At 36.3% G+C, this 24,025-nt stretch overlaps 1 long non-coding RNA gene across 1 annotated transcript; it reads left to right on the top strand.

The window, feature by feature from the left end:
* The first annotated feature begins 1,658 nt into the window (after positions 1–1,658).
* Positions 1,659–23,506, top strand: LOC113953683. Its single transcript, XR_003529973.1, has 5 exons — positions 1,659–2,063; positions 11,196–11,201; positions 12,399–12,466; positions 18,820–18,955; positions 23,440–23,506. It is a non-coding gene; the product is annotated as an uncharacterized LOC113953683 (long non-coding RNA).
* Positions 23,507–24,025: the final 519 nt, after the last annotated feature.

The following is a 24,025-nucleotide window of genomic DNA, read 5'->3' as shown; positions in this document are numbered from 1 at the left end:
AATATTATACACAGTCTTAAGGCACAGATTTTAAGTTAAAAAAAAATAATGAAAAAGAGGGAAATAAAATCAGATGGAATTACATGAAACTGTTACATAATGCTAGGAAACACTTCAAGTACTCCGCCCAGCTCTGGGGTCCCCAAAACAGGAAGGACATTAAACTGTTGGAGAGAGTTTAGAGGAGGGCCACAAAGTTCATCACAGGGATGGAACACTTCTCCTATGAGAAAAAGTTGAGAGAATTGGGATTATTCAGCCTTTAGCTGAAAGCTTTAGCATGACCTAATTGCAGCCTTCCAGTACCTGAAGGGAATTTACAGGAAAGTTGGGGCTAGACTATTTGCAAAGGCATGCAGTGACGGGGACATGTGTTTAAATGGAAAGAGAGTAAGTTTAGATTAGATATTAGGCAGAAATTCTTTACTGTGAGGGTGGTGGGGCACTGGATCAGGTTGCCCAGGGAAACTGGGGCTGTCCCATCCCTGGAGGTGTTCAAGGCCCGGTTGGATGGGGCTCTGAGAAACATGGTCTAATTGGTGTCCCTGCCCATAGCAGAGGGGTTGGAACTAGGTGATCTTCAAGGTCGCCTTCCAACCAAACCATTCTATAATTTTATGATTCTATGTGGAAATTAATACTGCACATGCAAGTACACAAACAAGGAGAGAAAAGGTAGGAATGACAAACTAGTAATCCTGAAGAAATGTTAATAATAAAGGAAGAGAATGCCTGCAACTATTTATATAGCATATTCATTTAGCTGTGACTTGGGGTAACACAGCTTCCTTTTTTTTTTGAGCAATTTTGTTGATTGATTACATCAGTGATTTTTGGTTTTTTTTCTACCAGGCATCTTTAACTTGATAGCACACCAGAAAAGAACAAGAGAAGGTAGATTATTTAGTTTATGCTGCAATATACCTATGGATGTGCTTATTTACAATGCAAACAAACCACTAGTAATATGACAATTATATTTCTAGTATCTTTTGCTGCTAGTACTTTCCCAACGCAACATGTCTTTTCTATACGACACGTGTAGTCTCATTCTGAAGTTGAATCATGATCTGAATCTCTGATAATTTGAGTATCCACATTGTCAATAGATTTGGCAAGAAATAGACAGATACAAAGAAACCTTCAATTTCTCAAAAATATGCTCATGTTTCTCATCTGGGAAAGAGAAAATGTTTATGTCATTTGAATGGATGTACTTCAAAAAGTACACTTTCAGAAAAGAAATCTGGCATTGTGTAGGAATTATCACATATGCATATGTATGCCAATCTGCCTTGTGGTACACATGTGCATGCTACCAAATATGATATGTAATATGAGAAGCTCCAATCTGTAAGATATTGAAGTGTACGGTCCTTCTACGTCTAGTACCTGAAATGCACATATAATACTTTGATCTTCTACTGAAATACCTAATTAATTTGGTCTATTTTAATAACTCTCAGAGAATTTAGTTGAAATTATAACATGAAAAAATAATAATAAAAAAACAATTGCACATGCGCAGGAATAATCATAGAATGGTTTAGATTGGGAAAGATATTTAAGATCATCGCATAAAACCTAGTGCTACAAAGTCGACAGATAAACCATGTCCCTTATTATCACATCTACATGCCTTTTAAATACCTCCAGGTATGGTGACTCAAGCATTTTCCTGGTCAGCCTGTTCCAATGCTCGACAATCCTTTCAGTGAAGAAATTTTTCCTATCATCCAACCTAAACCTCCCTCGCGCAACTTGAGGGTCTTTCCTCTTTGTAGTGGGTTGGTTTCTTGGATTTTTTTTAGGCCTTCCTTAGCAACGGGGTCAGAAATCTAAGGAAGTATTCCATATCATTTCTTTCCGTAACACAACACATAAAAAGGCGCAGATAAGAGAGTTCACTCTCTTCTCTCTTCCGGTGGCTGAAGGCAATAGGTCTCTCCGCAGACGGTCTTTGCTTGTATAGGCCAGGGCCTGCTGCTCAGACCTGCCGTAATCTCCGGTCTCTCTGGGAGGTGTGGGGAGTTGGCTGCTGCCTCGTGCAGTTCTACTGCCCCGTTCAGGGAAGTATTTAATTCATTTTTTTGTATTTATTCACTAGCTCTATAGTAACGAGTATATTTGGAGGATATTTGTTTTTAATTCTTTTATAGCTGTTTCCCCCTCCCTCTTCCGTTTTTCCCCCTTGGGAGCTCCCTTTTGTGTATAATATCTTCAAATTGTATATATAATTTTAAATATATGTAATATACATATATTTGATATAATCCCGTTTCATTCGAACTTCTTTCAGTTTTTTCCTGTGTTTCGTTTTTTTTCCTTGCTTGGGGAGAGCGGGACGGGGGAGGAGACAGTTTGGACTTGGCAGGAGAGCCAGGCCAAACTGATACACTCTTGTCCTGTCAATTATTACTTGGAAGAAGAGACTGACCCCCACCTCTCTAGAACCTCTTTTTCAGTAGTGGTAGAGAGCGATAAGGTCCCCTCTGAGACTCTCTTTTCTCCAGGCTAAACAAACCCAGCTCCCTCAGTTGTTCCTCATAAGACTTGTGCTCTGGACTCTTCATGAGCTTTGCTGTCCTCTGGACACATTTCATCACCTCAATGTCTCTCTTGTAGTGAGAGGCCTGAAAATGAACACAAGATTAAAGGTCCAGCCTTATCAGAGCCCAGAACAGGAGAAAAATCACTTCCCCAGTCCTGCTGGCTGCACTGTTTCTGCTACAGGCCAGGATGCTATCAACCTTCTTGGCCACCAGGGCACACAGCTGGCTCACGTTCAGGTGTCTGCCTGTCATGGTTTAACTTCAGCCAGCAACCAAGCACCTCGCAGATGCTCGCTCACCTCCCACCACCAGGATGGAGAACAGAGTCAGAAGAGTAAAAGTTGGAAACCTCAAGAGTTGAGTTAAAGACAGTTTAATAGGTAAAGAAAAAGCTGCACATGCAAGCAAAACAAAACAAAGCATTCATTCAGTTCCCATTGGCTGGCAGGTGTTCATCCAACTCTAGAACAGTAGGGCTCCATGATGCATAATTCCAAATATCCGTGCCTTCTGCCTTCTTCCTTCTTCCCCTTTCTCTATATACTGAGCATGATGTCATCCAGTATGGAACATCCCTTTGACCTGCTGGGGTCAGATGTCCTGGCTGTGTTCCGTCCTCCTTGCTGTCAGTACAAAAAGCAGAAAAGGCCTTGACACTGTTCAAATGCTACTCAACAGTAACAGAAACATTATATAATCAACACTGTTTTCAGCTCAAATACAAAACATAGCCCCATATATAGCCACTGTGAAGAAAATTAACTCTATCTCAGCCAAAACCATCACACTATCTACCAGCATCCTCAGGTCCTTTTCTGATGGGCAGTTTCCCAGCTACTCTTCTCCAAACCTGTAGTGCTACATGGAGTCATCGTGATCAAAGTGCAGGACCCGGCACTTCATCTTGTTAAACCTCATACAATTGATCTTGACCCATCAATCCAGCCTGTCCATATCCCTCTGCAGAGCTTTCCTATCCTCCAGCAGATTAACACTCCTGCCCAACTTGGTGTCATATGCAAACTGACTGAGGATGCACTCAATCCCCTCCTCCAGACCACTGAAAAAGATATTACACAGAACTGACCCCAGTACTGAGCCCTGGGGAACACCACTTGTTACCAGCCAACAGCTGGATACAACTTCCTTCACTACGCCTCTCTAGGTCCAGTCATCCAGTCAGATTTTTACCTAGTGAATGGTGCATCCATCCAAGCCATGAGCAGCTGTTTTGTCCAGAATAATGCATTGCAAAATGGTGTCAAAGGATTTATTGCAGTCCAGGTAGACAATATCCACAGCCTGTCCCTCATCCACTAGGGGGCCACCTTGATATTAGAGGAGATCCGGTTAGTTAAGCAATAAGGATGGATAGATGATTTTTCTCTCTGTCAGCACAGTTCATTGAAGTTTTGAAGGGAGGATACACTAGCAGTCTGTAAAGGTCCATAAACCCTTACTAAAATACTCTATTTGCTAGTGAATTTTATGGACTCTCTTTCAATGATAATTTTCTCCACTCTATATCAGAGTAAGCTACCATCAAAATGGTAGAAGATCTAATAACCACTCCTTCATTTTTCTTGATGTATGTTAATCAGAAGCAGGCTGAAATGGTTGTTGGACTTACCAATAAATCAAAAAGACATGATTTATAACTGAAGTATTTTTTATTTCAGAGGTTTTTTAAAAAATGTAACCAAAGCGATTCCACTGTCACTCATTTATAACCCAGTGAGATTCAGGAAACTATAAACATGACCCATTATTTATAGGCCCATGATAATTCTGAATTAGTGATAACTCCATTAGTGAACACCTGGATTCTTGCAGACTGTCTCCAAAACACTACAGAGGCTGAGTATAGCAGCTGTTAATCAGAAGAAAGTCAAAAGATATAAAATGGAAACTATATTTTAAAACACATGAATTATTTAAAACCTTAAAAAAGACAGTGAGTTACTAGCCAAAAATGAGTTTATAGCATGATGCAGTGGCTTTAAAGAAAGTCAATCCATAGAAGTGTAAACTGAAGTAGGACAGCACAACTGAGACAACACACCCATTTGTGGCACCAGTTTCTAAACCAGTGATGAAACAACTGGGAAGTTAGAATAATATGCTACATCTACAATCTGTCTCATTATAAAAGTCTAAGGAGGCTGAGTTGGAGCCTACTGTTTGACTATTCTGCAGTGGTAGCATTAAATAGATTACATTCTTGTTAATTCAGCACTCCACCACAATTTTGTCATTAGACTAAACTTCCTTTTGGCAGGAAGTTTCAGCTTCTGCCTGGGATAATTCACATGCACATCACAAATTACACATCTTTCCTTTTATTATACTGCTCATTGTGGCTTTTTTACCATTAATCAGTATGATCAACAAAAATGGGAATGCTAAATTGGTAATAAAAAATTGTATATCATTATAATCAATTTTATATGCAAATCCTCAGCCTTGCCCTCAGTAGAAAGTTAAGGAAATACATGGAATGTGGTCAAGAAATTTGATACAACTGTGGTTTATACATTCCTAATAGGCGACAACTTGTTTTATTTTGGTTTTTTCTTTTCAATAAATGTGTATTTTAACCCTGAAAGGAGGTCAGACTAGATTACAAATTTCTTCTACTTTGAGGGTTTTCAAACAGTGGAACATCTTACCCAGGACACGCTGCAGAATTTACACTGTAAAAATTTAAAACACAGATCAGATGTTGTACAAAAATTAAGGGCATAATGTCATAATTGATTGGTGCACGTCTATGACTGACTTGTGTTCTGCAACAGACATGTATACTTTTCCTTTTAGGCTACAAAATTTGTGAATCTATCAAAATGTGATTAGGGGGACTGCTGTAAAGTAATGATCGTAAGTTATTTGACCAGAGATCTCCACACACCCAGGGAAATCATGTAGAATTGTGATTTGCACATAAGAAACAATGTAAGAATGTTATCCTAGAATAAGAGATCTGGTTTAAAAGAGGGAGGCTGAGAGTACAGTACAAAGAGCATGATTTTTGGAAGTTGAATCTGAGTGGTGATTAATCAAGGGCACCCACCAGAGTATTTCACACTTTAATCTTGTTCTATTCCATTTATTAAAGATAGGGAAAGACTGTATCAGGTCATGCTAATTACAGGGGTATTAGCTTTGAAAATTAAGGAAAAGAAGAACATTAAAAAGAAATATGTTACATTTAACTCCTTTCATTTTGCTTCACTTGGTGCGCACCTACATAGCAGACTGTCAGGAAGTTACCCTAGTGTAGTTTTAAATGAGGAAACACAGGTTCCACAAAAATCTAGTTTTGATTTGACCTTGGGTTAATTTACCCTTACCATCAGAACATGGGGTGCATTTCCATTAAACATGTTTTGCCTGGCAGGTCCCTTTGTAGGCACAGAAAGGCTATTCAAAGACTGAATTGATACACTGAACACTTGAACTTTTAATATTGAGAATACAGACAGTGGAATAATTAATCTACCTTACTAAAAGCTAATTTTCTAAAAAGTTCTTTTTCACTAAGTCTCCGGGGTCAATGTTTATGTATTGCTTGAAAAACTTAATTTTCAGAAACTCTCTAAACCCCATTAAAGCTAGGGAAAAACAGTTTTAGAAACAACAACTGATTAGAAATTTTCCAAGGAGCTTTGTATCCACCTGGAAACCTACACCATTACATAAAATATCTACTTCAAAATAACAGCATCAGGACATTGTGAATAACTTGTGAAATTCCTTAGAAAGTAGTGTTTGCATCCTTTATGGCAAACATTTTCTATGTGAGCATTAGGTGTGTACAAACAAATACATATTGTTTATTTATATTCCAATATCAAATTAAATTGATAGCTTCCAATGAAGTTATAAGACCTCTTCTAAATAACTCAGAGTAACGTTCTAGTCACTTTACCATAAATTCTACAGTCTCATCTGCCAAATAGCTGATTTGGTCCCTTCAGTTCCTTTTAGTCCTTTTGTGAAACATAGAAATTAACATGCTAAATTAAGCTAAAAAATAAAATTGTTAGTCCTAAACTCAGAAAGATGATTCAGATATTTACTAACATGAAATCAGTTTATGTAATTAAAATATCAAATTACTCATGTTTAAATTTTTTAAAACACATATATTGCTATATATCAAATATATGTATAAACCAAATATTACTATTGCTCTAAAATGATTAGAGTATTGTTTCATGTGCAACAGTGGTTTTTTAAACATTCTAAAAGCATACATTTTAATTTGCTTAAAAATGGTGATTGAAAGTAGTAGAAAAAGCCATTGAATTTCTGCTGCCATTTTAATTTTTTTCTGTAGACCTATGCTTTTTCAAAAAAGCAATTTACTCTTTACTTGAGTGCTTTTCCTTATTACTGTTTTATATCTGCAGTTCCTCTGGGAGGAAAAACAAACCTTGCTTACAAGGAAAAAGCTGCAGGTCAAGACACAGCATCACCAGCATGTTTAGCATGTTAATCTCAGCATTTCAGGAAAAGCTTTGTTAATTCTGGCAGCCAGTCATTAAAAGCAGAGCTGCATAATGCTCAAGATAACCATATGCCTTGTTTTCTGTGAGGGAACATAATGTCATAGATTTCTTTTTTCCAATTGTGTGAGGAATTTTGTTTCTCTTTTGTGGAAATGAGTGTATTTACAACATCACATTGGGCATCCTCTAATGCCAGATTTCATTCACAACAATTTCCCAGAAGATCTGGCTCTTCCATTGTTCTTTGTCTCCATAACCATTTTGTTAAATACCACTCTCGTGAACTTTCCCTTTCTAGCAACATCTATGCTTTCTCCAGATCCTTTGGACACTCTCCCATTTGTTTCTCTCCCAGCTGGAACTGGAATCAAAAGTACTACAGCACATGTAATTCTGACTTAAAAAATTAGCTCATTGTGGGTTTTACGTCTGTTTCTTTTCTCCCTCATTTCCCTATCTTAAAGCATAAAAATCTGGGAAGATATCGATTACACTGAAAAATTTGAGGTTTTCTTCTTCCACTTCACTTTTTTTATATATATAAATATTTTTGCAAAATAAGATGTAGGATTCCTCATACATCTTTGAGGAAGCAACTGCATTAAGCTGTAGATAACTTGGGCTGGATGTCTTACTAATTTTCACCTGTAACCAATTACATCATGTGCACTGACAGCAAAATGCTGAAAATTACTATGTTTCTGATTTGATGAGGCTTTACATCCTGTTTGTTCTGATGTAAAGAAATGGTACAGATAACAATGAAAAATAGGACATCTGATGTGGAAGCTAACATACAGTTCAGCTAGCAATGGAAGAGCATGACACAGGCAAAACTGAGTCATGGAAAGTAGGAGTAAGCCATATCCTGTATAGTATGAGAAGTTATACCACAAAAAACTGTAATGAAAAACTCACGGAACTGTTTCTGAATGGCTGAATTTTTTGAACCATCCCTTTATAGTGTTCTGCTCTTAAAATGTCACATTTTATTACTCTCTAACAGGCTTATTCATTTAGACTGTTGTGCAGTGCCCTCAGGGCTCACCTGTGGCCTGAATAACAACAGATGTTAAGGAAGAAATGTAAATATACACAGTATGTGTCAATGGGACTTCCAAAGTTTTTTGTAAAGGTGTTTGCCCTCATCATGTGAAAAAAAATTATGACCATCAATCAGATTAAAAAGTAGCTAGGGATTTGAGTCCTTTGAAACAAAGGATTCAACTTCAAAAGAGAGAACTTGGAAAGAAACATGAATACTTTTTAATAGCAGGGAGAGACCTTGGAGTGGAAGCAGCAGCACTTGCTGCTCACCAGCAACATTGCAAAGTATCAAATGATGTGCAGTGCCTGCTCCTAGGTGCTGCAGTACCAAGATGGGGTGCAGCAAACGGAGATCTATACTCAGAGGTTGTGAACCTGAACTTATGATTTCTCACTGGTGTGGGGATCAATAAAATAAAAGGTTTTGTTTGCTTCCAATAAGGGGATTTGGTTGTTTAAACCCTCAACCAACTGGGTCATGTGGTTATATCATTTATTATATTAATAAATGCCACAGTGACAGTCATGAAATCCATTTATCTCCATGCACAGTAATTGCATGGAGACATTCTTAATGTAACAAACAAACAAACAAACAAACAAACAAAAAACTTGAACTGAGATCTTCCAGGAAATATTTTTGAAGATTGATTCAACTTAAAAGAAGACAATGAGGCAAACATATATCTTGTTACTTAAAATAATGGTAGCCCTCATTCTTCAGAAGAAAGTATACACATAATATTTACCTACACTGTTTTCACAGCATGAAAGAATATTCACTTGCTTAAAATCTCAGCATGTAAAGTCTTCACTAATGACATTGTTTGGTCAATTGGATTGTTTGCTGATATATATTTCAGAAATTATAGATTTTTCTGTGTGTTGGCTGCATGAATTCCTCTGAGTAGGAAATATAAGATTACAAAATATATAAGAATTCTTAATGTAGTGTCTCTTTTAACTCAGTCTGCCATCTAAAGAAACCATCCAGGCAAAACGACACTTTCCTCATTAATATCACCTAGCTTGCTTAGAAAGAAATCTTAGTGGCCTAATATTCAATGGATATAATTTTTCAAATGCATTCATCTGGAAAAATTGTCATATTGATCTTAATTGAATTCTATTATTCTATTCTGTTATTCAACATACTGCAAAGAAGAAGTAGAACAATTCTCCATTGAAAACGTAAGAAGAATAAATGTGAGTCAGTATCCAACATTGAAATTAATTTTCTCTTTGTAGCTTAGAAAAGTCAAATTAGCATCTTAACAGTAATGGTAATTGCATGTTTTCTACTGCACATGAGTTTATCACCTTTTCCATAATGCATAATGCAGTCAAACACAAAGTTTGCTGATTTCAATGTTTCTTAGAAGAAAAATGTAATCAAAAATTCCATTTTCAAGAAAACACTGGAGGTTCAATGATAATTACTCATAAAACTGTCAGAGCAGTCCTTCAAGGAAATTGCATAGCTGAAACTGCAATAGGGTAAAATTTCAGACATTGCAAATCTATTTGGTTAATTCTATCCTGTATTCAGAACAAAAGTCTTGACACACACCCAATTTTTATCTTTTCTTTCTGTGATAAAATCAGAGGGAGAGAAGCACCCAACAGAGTTTTAGGTACAAGAGAGTTACATTACAAAAGGATAGCTATGTGTGGAGAGTACCTAAGTGTGTGCAAAGTGGAATCCACATTTAGCTAGTGTTGGTGGACATATCTCTCTAAACTGGATTGTTCACCAAAAAGGAGGTGTTTGGATTCTGTTTTGGGGGTGGTGGGGGATGGGTTGTTTTTTGGCTTATTTGTTTGGTTTTTTCTAATGCAAATGAAATGCAAAGATTTTCTCTACCGTTTTACTTTTTATCTGAAGTTAAGTCTGATATAGCAAAGAGTCATTAAGTCAATATCTTTAGTTTTTCTATGTCTCCTTTTCATCATGGATAGCTCAAATGTATGCTGTATGTTATATAAAGCTACAATCACTTCAGATATTTTCTATCTGCCTTAACTTCAATTAGTTAAATTGCATAGAGTTCCAGATATTTGTTAGCATATGAAACACAAAGTTAAAATGATGTGCATTTAGAGGCAAGTTGGGAGACTAAGGAGATTTTATTTTACACTAAAATTTTTGCTAAGAATATTTTTTTAGTTATTATTCTGATTAATCAGTACCAAACAGTAGAACAATTAGTTGTGTTCAAGGTCTCACTACTTCTTTTCATGGCCCACTGAACCTGGTTTCAGCATATAAAAGGGTATCTCAAAGTTAGAATTATTTGATAATGTCTTGGATACTGTACAGTATCTAATAATTTGAGTGTTTTTCTGTCAGTTCTTCTGAATATAAAGTTTGAAAATTAAAATTTCCAAGCATCCAACTTCCAAGTGCATAAGGAGAAAAAAATACCCATAAGGTGCAAGTATTCTTATTACTATTACCATCACAACAATGCCCAAATAATGGACTAATACCCAAAGAGTGACTGAAATTATAACAATTTAAACATGTTTTCTCAATGTATGACTTTTGTCTCATGCCATTGATTGTGAAGAAATACTACTGTAAACAGAGCTTTCAAAGCATAAGTACATGAGGGAAAGCACTGACTAACATTGTTTAAGCTGAGGTTAATTAAATGTGATAAAGATTAACTCATCTCTCCCCTTCTCTCTCCTTGAAAATATTTTTTGTGATGAGACCAAGACACCTATTAATCAATATCAAAGACTTATAAACGTAGAAATAGTGAAAGGGGGAAGATAGAAGAGGATTTTAAGAACATGTCTTAGAAAAAATGATCTGATCTAAATTTAAGAAAAATCCCACTTTATTTTACAGTGATCTGTTGATTTATCTGGCATTTTTAGGAGAAAGCCTGTTTCAAAACATGACTAATGGCCATAATAGCATCTATATCTCCCAGCTGTGGTCCAGTCTTGAAATGGTCTCGTTTAAAAGAGTGTTGCAGCTATCAACAGTGACTCACATTAAAAGAAGTTGAAGGCACTAGCCATATATGTATTTAATTGGAAACCACTTGCCTAGACTCAGATGACTGAGGGAGAGTTTCAGGTTATCCTCTTTAACAGAAAAGCTCTTTGCATTTATATATTATAGAAGTCCTACTAAGAACATGGCTAATTGTCACAACTGAACAATTGCATCAGTAGTACTGTTAAATACAGAAGCAAAGTGCCTTGCAATAACATATGTGATGGCAAGAAGAGAGACAGAATTGGCTAGAACAGTTACCATAAAGAAAAAAATGCAAAATCAAAGCAGAATTTAAAGGAAAAAAAACAGCAAAAACAATAACACAACAAACACACAAAACAAAACAAAACAAAACAAAAATAGTCTCCATCATACCTTAAATGGAGTCGTTCCCATAATACACTTGAAACCTGACCACCTATGGCATGGCCTATCATTACGATACAACGATATCTGGAAACAGTAGTGCAACTCCGTGCATTTGAATATTTAGAACAGTAGAAAGTGGTGGGTTTTTTCTATGCACAGCATTTATGACTAAATATTTTTTGTGTATACTTACACAATAATTTGAAAATCTTTCCTGTTCAAAAGCTAAAGTGAAAAAACTACCAAATCCACACCCCAAACTTCCTCCCCACAAAAAACCCAAAACAAACCCCAAAATCCAAACTCAAACTTTTGGAAAGAAAATGTGAACATTAATGTCAATTAATTATTATTTTACATATTTTTATTTTAATCAATTATTTAATGTAATAAGTAGTGGTCAAGAATCACTTGAACATTTTTGACAGTATACTGTGATTACATAGTTTAAACAACCTGTTACTTCTCAAATTCTGATATTTGCTGCTACTTAGAGCTATTTGATTCAACCTATTACACTTCAGGCTTGAGAAGAAAGTGAACACCTTATTCAAGAACAATTCAAATATGTTTGGTGAAAAATACATAATTCTGTTTAGTATGTGGAACACATTCTTTGAACCCATGTTAGATAGTACTTTTATCTCTTTAATATCAAATAAGTAACAATGAAAACTCAATACAAAAATAGAACACCCAAACATGAAATTTCAGGAATGTATATTTTATTAAACACATTCCAAGGTGAATATTTTTTAAACCACTCTATTAAAAATAACATAATTAGTATCTGGGATTATAATTTAAATTTTCCAAGCAGCTCAGTAATATCCGGGGAATTTTATTTAAATTTTGCAGACAGCTCAGTAATATGTTCAGAATTTTATTTTTGTGTCCTCTGTATAGCTGAGCAGCAGGATGCCAGGCTCAGTGAGGATTAGTGCTTCCTGTGGACCATGCACTGGGACCTCATGGTGAGTACCACCATCCAATCCAGGAGCAGGTAGATGTAGGCACTGGGGTAACCCCAGCCCCAGGATTCAGGCACTTCCCTGGAAATGTGGATGTGCCAGGATGTGGATCAGCAGGGGTTGAGGGCCCTGGGGGACTGACAGGGGATCCTTGACCTCAGGCCATGTGAGGGGAGTCCTGACTGGGCAGGAACAGGTAGACTAGGGAATACCTTTGGGACCCTGACAGGGAGTTTACAAAGCCATCAGGCAGCAAATGATTTTATGAATTTAGTACCTTTTTAGAACTTCTATTATAGAATTTTATACCTTTCTTTAAGATCAAGAACATGCACACTGAGAGAGAAAGAATATTCTAGACAGACATTTGTCCAAAGCCACCAAGAAACTCTGTACAAAACTGGGACACAGACGTACTGCCAGATGTATGTATTTCAAGTCTTATCTCTGGTGGTTCTGAAAACAAGAATGGGCAGTTCTGCCCTAGAACCAACCCCCCACATAGCAGAATGGGTTTAAAGTGTCAGCTGAGTAGCCGACACACATAATCTCTCAAGGCATATGCAAAAACAAGGTTTAAATATATTAGTTTTGTATACATCCCTGCAATAAGTACATTGCACTGCCCTGGTCTCTGCTCTCTTAATGACATGAACAGTTAGATCAAAAAGTTCAGGCCATTAATCCAATCCAGAGCCTATGAACTTTCCTTAACATCACATTACTGTTTTTGTTAACTCTTATTGAAAGAATTAAACAGATTTGCTGGATACTTTTCAAGCATAGAAATTTCATTAGTGAAGAATATTAAATAAACTTTTCTTAACTGTTCATACCATGTTAATGTACGTTCTTTCTGGAAAACCTATTTACTTTTTAATTTTTTCATGATGGATTCCAATACTGGTTGCTCAAGAAATGTTTTCTGTTACATGTTCAATCACTGAACTTCCTGGTAAAAATGTCTCGGGATTAAATCTTTTGTCATGTACACTGCAACATAAGAATACTTCTTTTATTAGAGATTGTAGGAATTCAGGCTTTGTTACTTGTTTTTGCACAGAGTAAGACACGTATTCACAAAAAAAGATAATATTCTGATATTGAATAAAAAAAAAACACCTTATTTTTAAAAGATATATAAGGTAGAAATAGCTCTTTAAGCTCTTTAAAATAATTTTAACTGATATAATTATATTTCCATGCATCTCTTTCAATTTTTAGTGGTTCTGCACTACAAAACATTAGTATTTGACTGTGTGGAGGATGACACTTAAAATTAACTTTTTATTCTCTTAATTGGCTTCATTTTTCTTTTGGTAAGATGAATTCTCATCACTTAATTACTTCAAGTGCACCAGCTGCAAAACACTTGACTACCAGAGGGCCCGAAAAAGTAATCCAGACAGATATGCTATTTGGGAAATAAAAGAAACACATCCTCTTTACATATCATTTTGGTGATTTTTTTTCAATAGAAAATTACTCAAAAAGGAAAACTATTTTTCTTAAAACACTACATTATAGTTAAGTTCCAAAATCCAGTATACACAAATATTGCTTCAATCTAATGAAATTTAGCTTTTACATTTTAAATAATAACCTATTGCTCACAAACTGGAGAAAAGCTGCATTAATCCATTCCTCATCTGTTCCCAAATGCTTGGTTTCAGACTGGAAAACAAATCAAACAACCTACATTCAGCTTTGTTTTCTGCAGCCGCACAATTACAGTCGTATAAATTGTTTCCTAAAGTTCTTTTTTTTGGCTACTGTTCACTAATTTTGAACACGTCCCTACAATTTTTCTCTTTACAATTGCTCTGACAAGTTCTCTAATAAAAACTCTGCCTGTCTGAATTTGGTACGGTACCCAAAAATGGGACAAAAACTGTAACCACGATCTTGGAAAACAAGTGGTCTGTGTTCTACAAAAAAGATACAGCATTTTCAATCAATAAAAATGGTTACATTAATTGCTAGGTATGGAAGGTTATTAAAAATTCATATTGAACTTAAAAGGGAAGATTTTTTTTCTTTTTATACTTTTCATGCCAGATGGGAAATTTTAACTATCTGCCAGGAACGACAATTACCTGACTGTTTAACTAACCTCACCTAAATTACAAGACAGAGGATTATCCCGAAAGCTCTGCTTGCAGAATGGGCACTTGGACTACAGACCAGCTGCAGAGACAGTATACTCTCTGTATATCCTCATATCCTGGTATCTTGATCATTCCTACTGATGTGTGCATTTGGGTGCACCTACTCTGGGTACGCAGTTAATTTTCTTTGAAATTTAATCTGGATATGAAGACCAGGAGGGGAATAAATCTGCCTACTCCTAACCTGAACTCATATGATGAAATAATTTCTAAGATTAACAGGTCCAGTATGTTCTAACATATTATTCTGTAATGTAGGTGTTTCCCTTCTTCATTGTCTCTGGTTTCAAGAAAATTAATGAAGTTAATTATGCTTTTTCTTTCTACCAGTGTTAAATGAAAATTTCAAGTACATAATTTCACAGCTTTCAGGCAAATTATACTAAATGAAGGGGTAGGATTGGGGAAAGCATCTTTGGGAGTAAGATGGTTTGTATAGTCTATTGGAGAGTCAAGAGTTATATTTTAGTTCCAAACTGATATGGGAGATGTGTAAAAAAGAATACCACACTTCCAAAAATATTGCATGAATGGCATAAGGTGGCAGAGGACTGCTTGCAGTATCTTATTTCAAATGAACTATGCAAATATTCACATGACATGATTATCTGATCTGTCTTTAGGACTAAGCGTCAAGCTGAGTAATGATGTTATGCCTACTTTTATGGGCGCAAATGCCATAATAAATTACATCCTGACAGTCAAAATTTGTATACTTATGGTAAATCAACTTGAAGTAATTATTAGACGGTATTTTACATTTCTTACTCTTTACTCAATGCTGAGTAAAGTGATTCCTGTAGGGTATTAAACTGTTAGTATTCTATTTGTTTATAAAGCATTTTGTGATCCACTGGCATAAACCACAAAATGCTATTAGTGTAGAACAGCTTCTTTCCTGCTAAGTTTAATACCATTTAAATGACTGAGAGTTTCCATCCTAAAATAAACATAGAAAATTAAAGAGTTCTGAAGAAGTTTGTGAATATGGATTCAAATGAGTGACAAAAACTGAGGAACTGGACTCCAGAAACTATTCATGCTTCATCCGTAAGGTTATGTATCATACATACCATCTTTAAAAGTGCCTGTAAAGTAGAAATTGAGTCACTGGATAATGTTAAAAAAAGCAAACCCACCCTTTATCTCATGACACTTTTTCTGATAAATGATTCACAGAATAAATTGTTATAGAGGGAAGTCACCTGTGAGAGTGAAGAAAACCAAGGCAATGGACTGAATCATATAGGGGCTATCTTCTACTCACTGAGTAGATTCTCTTTTAAAGACCTTGCCATTAATGCTCTCCAAGATTACTTCCATATCCTTAAAAACAATCAATCCAGGAAGAATGGTGTGGCCCCAGACTAGGAGGGGTTGTGCAGTCATACCCTTTTGGCACATACCCTTTTACCAAATTGATGCATTCATATTTCACTGAGGAAACTTCTATGTGGTGATACTTAAATCCTAATCCTATTTTCTGTGCTTTTTATTTCAAAATAATAATAAAGTGATGTTGCACTGGCATTGACCAAAATTATGTTTCTTATGAAATGAAAATAAGGTCATGTCATGAATTACATGTTGTGCAATTCCTGGCAGTTTGTGAGAAGTTTTTAGGACAACTATATAGATGACTATATAGGGTACAAGAAAATAAATACAATGCTATTGTGTAATGGAAGATTTCCCTTGAGTGAAGTATCTTCAGAAAAAAAAACAAGAAACAAAACCTGCCAACCAACTAACAAAAAAAAAAACCTCATAAGGTTTTCTTTTGAAAGAAAAAAATTACCTGAAAAGAGAACCTGAGAGTAAATGAAAATTTATCTAAAGTAGGTTATCAGAAAGCTGACAGCCAAGAAGCTAAATTATGTGGCAGAGGAGACATAATTTTAGGTATACCTAAACTGGAAAAACAAAGACTCTCCCCCAAACATGCTCTGCAAAGTAGCAGAGAAATAACATTTTAGAACTGACAGTCCTCTGTTCATAGTTAAGGAAGGAGCCTGTACTGCAGGCAGTACTGCATGCTCCTCTGCTCAGTTAGAGACACTAATGAGACAGCTGTGGGAGTCATAGACACACATTATTTAATCTCTCTGGTAATTAGCTGTTGCAAGAACATTCAATTCTATCCTAAAGTCAGTGAAAGAATTACCATTGACTACCACTGTAACAGGACCAGGAGTACAGATCACAGATTCACACAGAACCACAAAACCATTTAGGTTAGAAAAGACCTCTGAGATCACTGAGTCCAACCTTTGACTGATCACCACCTTGCCAACTAGACTAGGTTCAAATGTCATGTTCAGTCATTTCTTAAACACTTCCAGGGATGGTAATTCCACTACCTTCCTGGGCAGTCAATTTCAATGTTTAGCAGCCCTTTCCATGAACAAATTCCTCCAGATATCCAGCCTGATCTTTCCCTGGCACTGTTTGGGCTCATTTCCTCTTTACCCATCACTAGCTGCCTAGGAGAAGAGACCAACCCCCACCTTGCTACAACCTCCTTTCAAGTAGTTGTAGAGTGATAAGGTCTCCACTGAGCCTCCCTTTCTCCAGGGAAAAACCACCCCAGCTCACTCAGCAATTTCTTATAGGACAGCCACTCCTCATAGGACAAGCTCCCCAATAGGAAGATATGCGTCTGATCCTGCTACAACTGGGAGGTAATGAGGTAGTTTCCACAAAATCTGGGTATGATTTTTAAGGCTGCATTATCTCTTTGATGTCTTATCTTGCCATTTCCCAGAGACAAAACAAAATTAGATTGTATGGTGAACCTTAATCTTGGTAGAAATATCTAAGATATAATTCCTTGCTTTCCTAGCATACAACTAATTCTAAAAAACCTAAGGATAGACAAAGCCACACGAGGTGCTCTCACAGAAATGGAAGATATTTCAACATTTTCTAAGTAGGAAAGCAATTTACGTTACAATAAGCAATCTATGATCATGCACCCTAATAATAACTATAAAAATCACAAATCTAGTTATTATTTTGCTTTTGACTCTAAAAATACAACCTTACAATTACATAGCTGTATTTTTAATACAAAAATATATGTATATATTTAGCTCTGAGCCACAATCACTGCTTTTCCTATCAACACTAAGGTTGCTCAAGGACCATTAACATTAACTCTGTGAAAGACTTTTGTTTGGCTATTTTAAATATTTTGGTTTTTTCCCAGATGCTGAAGTAAGCTCTTCTGAATCCACAATGCAACCTCATGACTCCAGCTCATGCTCTTCTCATCTTCATGCTTTAGAAAAAATTGTCTGAAAACAGCTGCTCCCACAGTACTTCAGTAAGAGGACTGAAGCAAACTACTTACTACTCTTGTGTACTCAGTGATGTCAGGCAGAAAACCTAAAAAGAGGGGGGCGGAAAAGCAAAAATCTTGTCTTTTCTGAAATTACCTTTAATATATTTTATAGCTATTTTGATATAAACACAGGAACATGAAAAAGAGAACAGGCTTAGGAAGGAAATCTTGTACTTCAAAAAGTAATATTTAAAGACTAATATGACCAAGCTATTGATCATTTAGAAGATGTATGCAGTATACCTTTCTGACTTTGATATTTTCTACCTGTGAAGGGGACATTTAACATGCAGGTCTTTCATTCTCTACAGAATGAGTGAGAAGTTAGTGCCTAAGAAAAATGACATCCAGTATGCATTCTACATGCAGCTGTGATATGAAATAGTGTGGAATCTGAAGCCTCTTGCTTTACTGAGTAATGTTTCAGGCAAAAAGAATGCTGTACCAATGTTCAAAGATCTAAAATTGTAATTATTTTCATTAGAACCGAAAATCAGAAAAAAATAGACAAATAACTATATCTTTTCTTTTCCATTTGTATCTTTTTTCCTTCACTGATATTCTGAAACCCCACACCTTATCCTGTTGACAGCTACCCTAGTCTTAGCATTATTTTGTAGAAAGTTAGCTGTAGCAGTGTTTTCACCACAACTGGTCCTCAGGTTTCAATTTTACTTTTCTCTTTCATGATGTTTTGCTAAACTCATCTCTTTTACTTTTTCACTGCAGAGGAAAACACAACCAGTGTTTTTTCTGGAACATGCAGTTACAGCACTGAACAGTACTGAATTCCAATGCAGCTCTTTAAGCACTCTGTGTCTCTCTCTCTCCTACGTCTCATGAAGAGAAAAATGTTTGGTATGATAACAAAGAAATTCATTCTGATTTTGAATGATCAAACCAACTGTGGGTTTCATCAACATGATACACTTCAATAACAGTCTTTTCCAGGATATCATGAAATGCCTTGAATAACATCAGGTAATACACAAGTATATGTTTTTTATGGTTGCATTCATACCCATCATCAAGCTAGAGCAATTGGTTACAGTTGGTTACAGCTTCAACTTAGAATCACTGATAATTTTATCTGAGGAATCTCAATCAGAAGCTTTCACAAGGTTTGCAAAAATATATAATTCTGTTTTAAAATACAAGACTCAGTTCATTAATGTCATTCTGTAATGAATATATGGGGACCAACATAAAGGGAAAAATGTTAGGGTAAAGAAAGAGGAGGAAAAGATAAAATTAATCTATTGCTGAGTCAGTGGCTTTAAGGACTGTGAAAGAGAGCATCAAATCTACCAAAGAGATGAAAGAGAAATGACAAGAGATTCTCCAAAAGAAAGTTAAATTACAGTAATTCTTAGATGAGAAAGATGGAACCTTAAGGGTACTCTTTTAGTTGTTAAAAAACCAGAGTGGTTAGAAAGTCAACATCCTTCAACATACGGATTTCTTTCAGAAGAATGCAGCCTGAGACACGGTGCTTGGAGAGAATCAATGACAAAGAAAAAGGCTCCACAAAAAGTCTGCTAAATAAAGTATTTTTTTTTTCTTTAATCATCCATGCCATTTCTAAACATTTGAGATTACACTGAAAAGTGAATTTTCACTCTCTCCATCAGTTGTTGAAAGGTAAGAGCTTTGCTAGAATTTTGCCTTGTTCTGAAAAATAGACAAACTAGCTTCTGACTAGGTTACTAGTGCATACTAAGGTTAATCCTCTTCAGTTCCTCACTCCCAAATACTTGTCCTTGATTACACAAAGAAAAAGCAAGAAATGAGGAATATGAATTCTCAAGATTTTACCAAATGTTATATTATATTTTTATTAATAATTTTTAATTATTAATTATTATTATTATTAATTTTCTGGTCCTGTTCTAAAGAATCTTATGTTAGCAGTAGAAACAGCACTGTACAACATAATAATTTATTTTATATCCCTCCTTATTTCTTACAAAAATTAAGTAATTGCACTCTGCAATTTCATTTTGTCTTATTCTTTACAGACTTGGAATATAACACAGCATAGTGTGGGATGTACTTTAACCAACTGAAATATCTGCATCCAAATCATTGCACTGACAATTTCTACTATTCAGCACATAAGTTAATTTAGTAATGGATTAAAGAAAAATGTGTTCAGTAATTTTCTTCCAGTGGAAAATATTGACATATAATATTCTAGTCTAAGACTTGCACATTCACACTGTTTTTATGCAACAGAAGAGCTTTAACTGGAATGTATTCAAAATTAACATGTTTTCCTTTCTAGGTAATAACCTGAAATCAAGAAAATAATTAATACCACAGTAAGCTAATATCAAGAATGGGCATGTGCCAGAGGATAAATTAGACTTTAAGTGGGAGACCATTTCTGAGACATATGTCATGAAACATAGGTGCAGAAAGATCGTTCACCAAAATTGAAGAGATTGGAACAGAAAGATAAGACAGTATATATTATTGTTTGACCACAAATTATTTATAAAAATTATTATATAAAAAACCTGAATGGTTAATCAGGGCTGATGATGTATCACTCTTAACTGCACAAAGTTAAACTTAGGTTTAATTTTTTCCCTGTGCTTCCTCATATCATTAGCACCTGTCATGGTTTGAGATAGCCCCAAAATCCAATTCCCTAGCTCCATTCCCCCTCCCACATCTCAACCCAATGTGAGATGGGTTTTTTCAGACAAAACACACCAGACTCAAAGTGGGGGAAAGGGAATGTATTACAATGACTGTACAAATAAATACTATAACACATTATACACATGATCACAACTATCTCTACCATGACATATAGTATTTACAATGGATCAGATATCTTCTCCCCTCCAAATAAAAAGTCCAGGAGGGAAAGAAGGACAGATCCCTTCCAGTCCCAAAACAGGAGTCTCTTCTAAGGCAGCAGGCCTCCTCATCTCATGCATGCGGCAGTAACTGGATTGTTGTAGCTGGATCTCTGTTCAATACACACAAGGGGGTCTCCAAGCCCCTCGGCTCTCCTTCGGTCCAAGTGAAGGCCTCACTTGTGGACTGCGAGCAGGGACAAGACTTGCGTCACCACCGGTATATCACGAAATGCAGGGGCATCTTCATGAAAGTCCCTTCCTCAGGGGATTCAAATTCCCCTTTGCAGAACTCCGTGCTCTGCCTCAAGGCAGCGGGGGGGGCGAAGCCCTCCTCCACATTCCTCTCCATCCCGGTCCAGCTTCCCAGGACGCTCTGAGCTTCTCAGCTCCTCAGCACTCCAAGGCTCTTTCAAGTAAGAGTCCATCATCTTCCTCCTTCCAGGAGGTCTCAAAGGAGTTTTGGGGGGTCTGATATCAGTTCTTACCCCCAGAACTCTGTAACTCTGCTGCGGGCTCTCTTTTTCCTCGGCTCTCCTTCCAGGAGTCTTTCTGCGGTGCTGCATGGTGTTCCTGCTACTCCTCCAGTTCAGGTCTTATCAGTTGGCTTTTAGCCATAACCTCTGGATGCTACCACCGCTTCTGCTCTGTCTCTGCTCACTCACGATGGAAAACATCCCCCAGGTCACAGCTACAGACACATAGTCCAGCTTAACACTGTTCCAAGTCTCCAAGCCCCCAACTGGGGCTGGGGGGGCCAGAGGCCCCCCCCAGAGGGCTCCTGCCCTCTCCTTGTGGCTCCTACAACATGACTACTTCTTCTACCAACCAAACTACAACTCTTCTCTTCCGGTCTGGTTGTGGTATGTTTACATTTCTGCAGGAGCGCCCATTGGACAGGACTTCAAAACTTCCAGGGGTTTCCACCCCTTGGGGGTTACCACTTTTCTTAGCCTCTGGGGGAAAACAAGATCCAAACCACTACAGTACCTTACACAAATAATAATTTCTTTCAAATGTCTTTACACTCTTACAAAATTTTTTTCCTAAAAAATTTTCAAAAGTCCTCGTTTAAAGACATCTATATGCCATGATTTGAAGTTATAAAATAACTATATTCCTTGTAAGCGTAGATATCCTTCAGGAAGATTTGTAACCATGAGATTAGGACTTGTTTCACTTAGGAAGTCCTTCCTTCCTAAGAAGTACCTTTCTCAAAGATAGTTGGATTTTTTTTTTTTCCCTTTTCATTCTGCATTCTAGAGAAAGCTGCAGGCTCGCTCTCTCTTTCTCTCTCTCTCTCTCTCTCTCTCTCTCGCTCTCTCTCGCGCTCTCTCTCTCTCTCTCTCTCTCTCTCTGGTATGAGGAGAGATAAACAGAGAGATAAACAGATGTTACAGGCTGGCAGAGTGGAGGGGGCCTGGAGGGGAGGCCAGAGAAGATAAAAGGCCTTGAAGAGAACAGGAGGGGTGTCTTTCTCAGGCCTGATGCTGTCTTTTACAGCACTGTTAGGTTTTTCCCTTCTAAGTCTACTGTTCTCGACTTTTATGGAATAAATTTTCCAAATACATTTTCCCCCTGTATGACATTTCTTGGGTACTTGCATATTATCTTATTTCACATTCCTTTTTCCATTAGCTCCTACTTTTTCTATAGACTCTCACCAGTGGCTTTTTCAGATCACGTTTTCTTTACTATTTACACATCTTAACATGGCTGACATTCACTCATGACAGTAAAAAGGTTAGTACTCCAGTCAACAAAGAATAAAATATTTAGGCAGTCTTCAGACATTATACAATTTTCTAAACCTAATAAACCGTTGTGTCTCTAACCTGTTTTGGGTTTTTTTTCCCACCACATTATTTGAAGGAAAAAAATATCAAAAACCAAAGAGTCAGTTCATACCTATTTTAGGAGATAAGATGAATAAATTAAATAGCTTAATGTTAAAGGATTGAACTGGAATTCAGAATGTATTGAGTGTAATCCCAGCTTTGAGAAGCCATCCATAAACATGATAAGGCACTTCTCTGTGTTCCAATTCCAGCCATCTTCATTCATCAATTTTAGGCCATTCAGGAAAGACTGCCTTGTAAAATAGACAAAATGGAACTTTCCAGAGTACTATTGTAATAACCAGTACAAATTCTTCTGATTCTGAGGTAAGAAACCAACAGCTGAGTGACAGGGAATGTTTGAGTACCAAGAACAGGACAGAGGGAACTTTTGTCCCAATTAGTAGAAATCAATACATCATTCATTCCTAACTCCTTTGAACTGAAACAGCTTCAACCTGAACAGCTTTATAATGATTCATAGGAAAAGATATAAATCTTGCAGGTAGAGCAGAAAAGTCATGTATGTATCCGATTTTGAGACTGTAACCCTCAAAAAATTTTATGTTCAAATAGAGGAATAGGCCTTTTATGAGACACTAAAAAATTATTATTAGTTTATTTAAAGTTTCAAATGCATGACTAATTTATACCATTTTGTATGGTTAGTCTAGTTACAATGATACTAACTATAAATATAAATTATATAAATAACTCAGAACTAATCTCATTAATAATGCACTTAAAATTTGTTTTACAGAAAATTTCTAGTTCTCCCTCTTGTCTGCTGTTAATCCTTATGCTGTTCCCCTGTTCATCTCCTGGAGGACAGTGATGCTGTTTATTTTGCTTTGCCAGGAGGAACATGCTATTGGTTCTGATGGTTTCTTCTTCACTGGTGGGTCCACTTCAGACTATTCTTCTATCCTTTATGTATCTGTGCATTTAAAAATAAATAAAATATTTATTTATTTTAGATAGTTGCTTTTTTTTCTTTTAGCTGTAACTCAGTTACAGTTGTAACTGTAAACTCAGTTCTGACCAGCTCCCAAATCTGCACCACCCTAGCTCAAAACTGTTGAATTTTTCATAGCTTCAGTCTCAAGGGTACTTTTTTTATCATCTGATTTGTATACTTCTCCACACTGCAGAGGTCTCTGCTTCACTATTACTGTCAGGGCCTCATATTTCATTCTATGCAGAATAATTACTCATTACTTTATTAAAAAAATATGATTATAGCATAAAAAATAAGAAAAAGTAATTAAATAAAGGATTAAAAAATGTTCTTGCAGGTAAAGAAACTAAAAAAAAAAAAAAGAAAAAATTCAGTGCAAAAATCAGTG

The sequence above is a fragment of the Corapipo altera genome, unplaced genomic scaffold (genome assembly GCF_003945725.1).
Source record: "Corapipo altera isolate COAL_440 unplaced genomic scaffold, ASM394572v1 52b, whole genome shotgun sequence".
Classification (NCBI taxonomy): domain Eukaryota; kingdom Metazoa; phylum Chordata; class Aves; order Passeriformes; family Pipridae; genus Corapipo; species Corapipo altera.
This window is presented reverse-complemented; position numbering and strand designations above follow the sequence as displayed.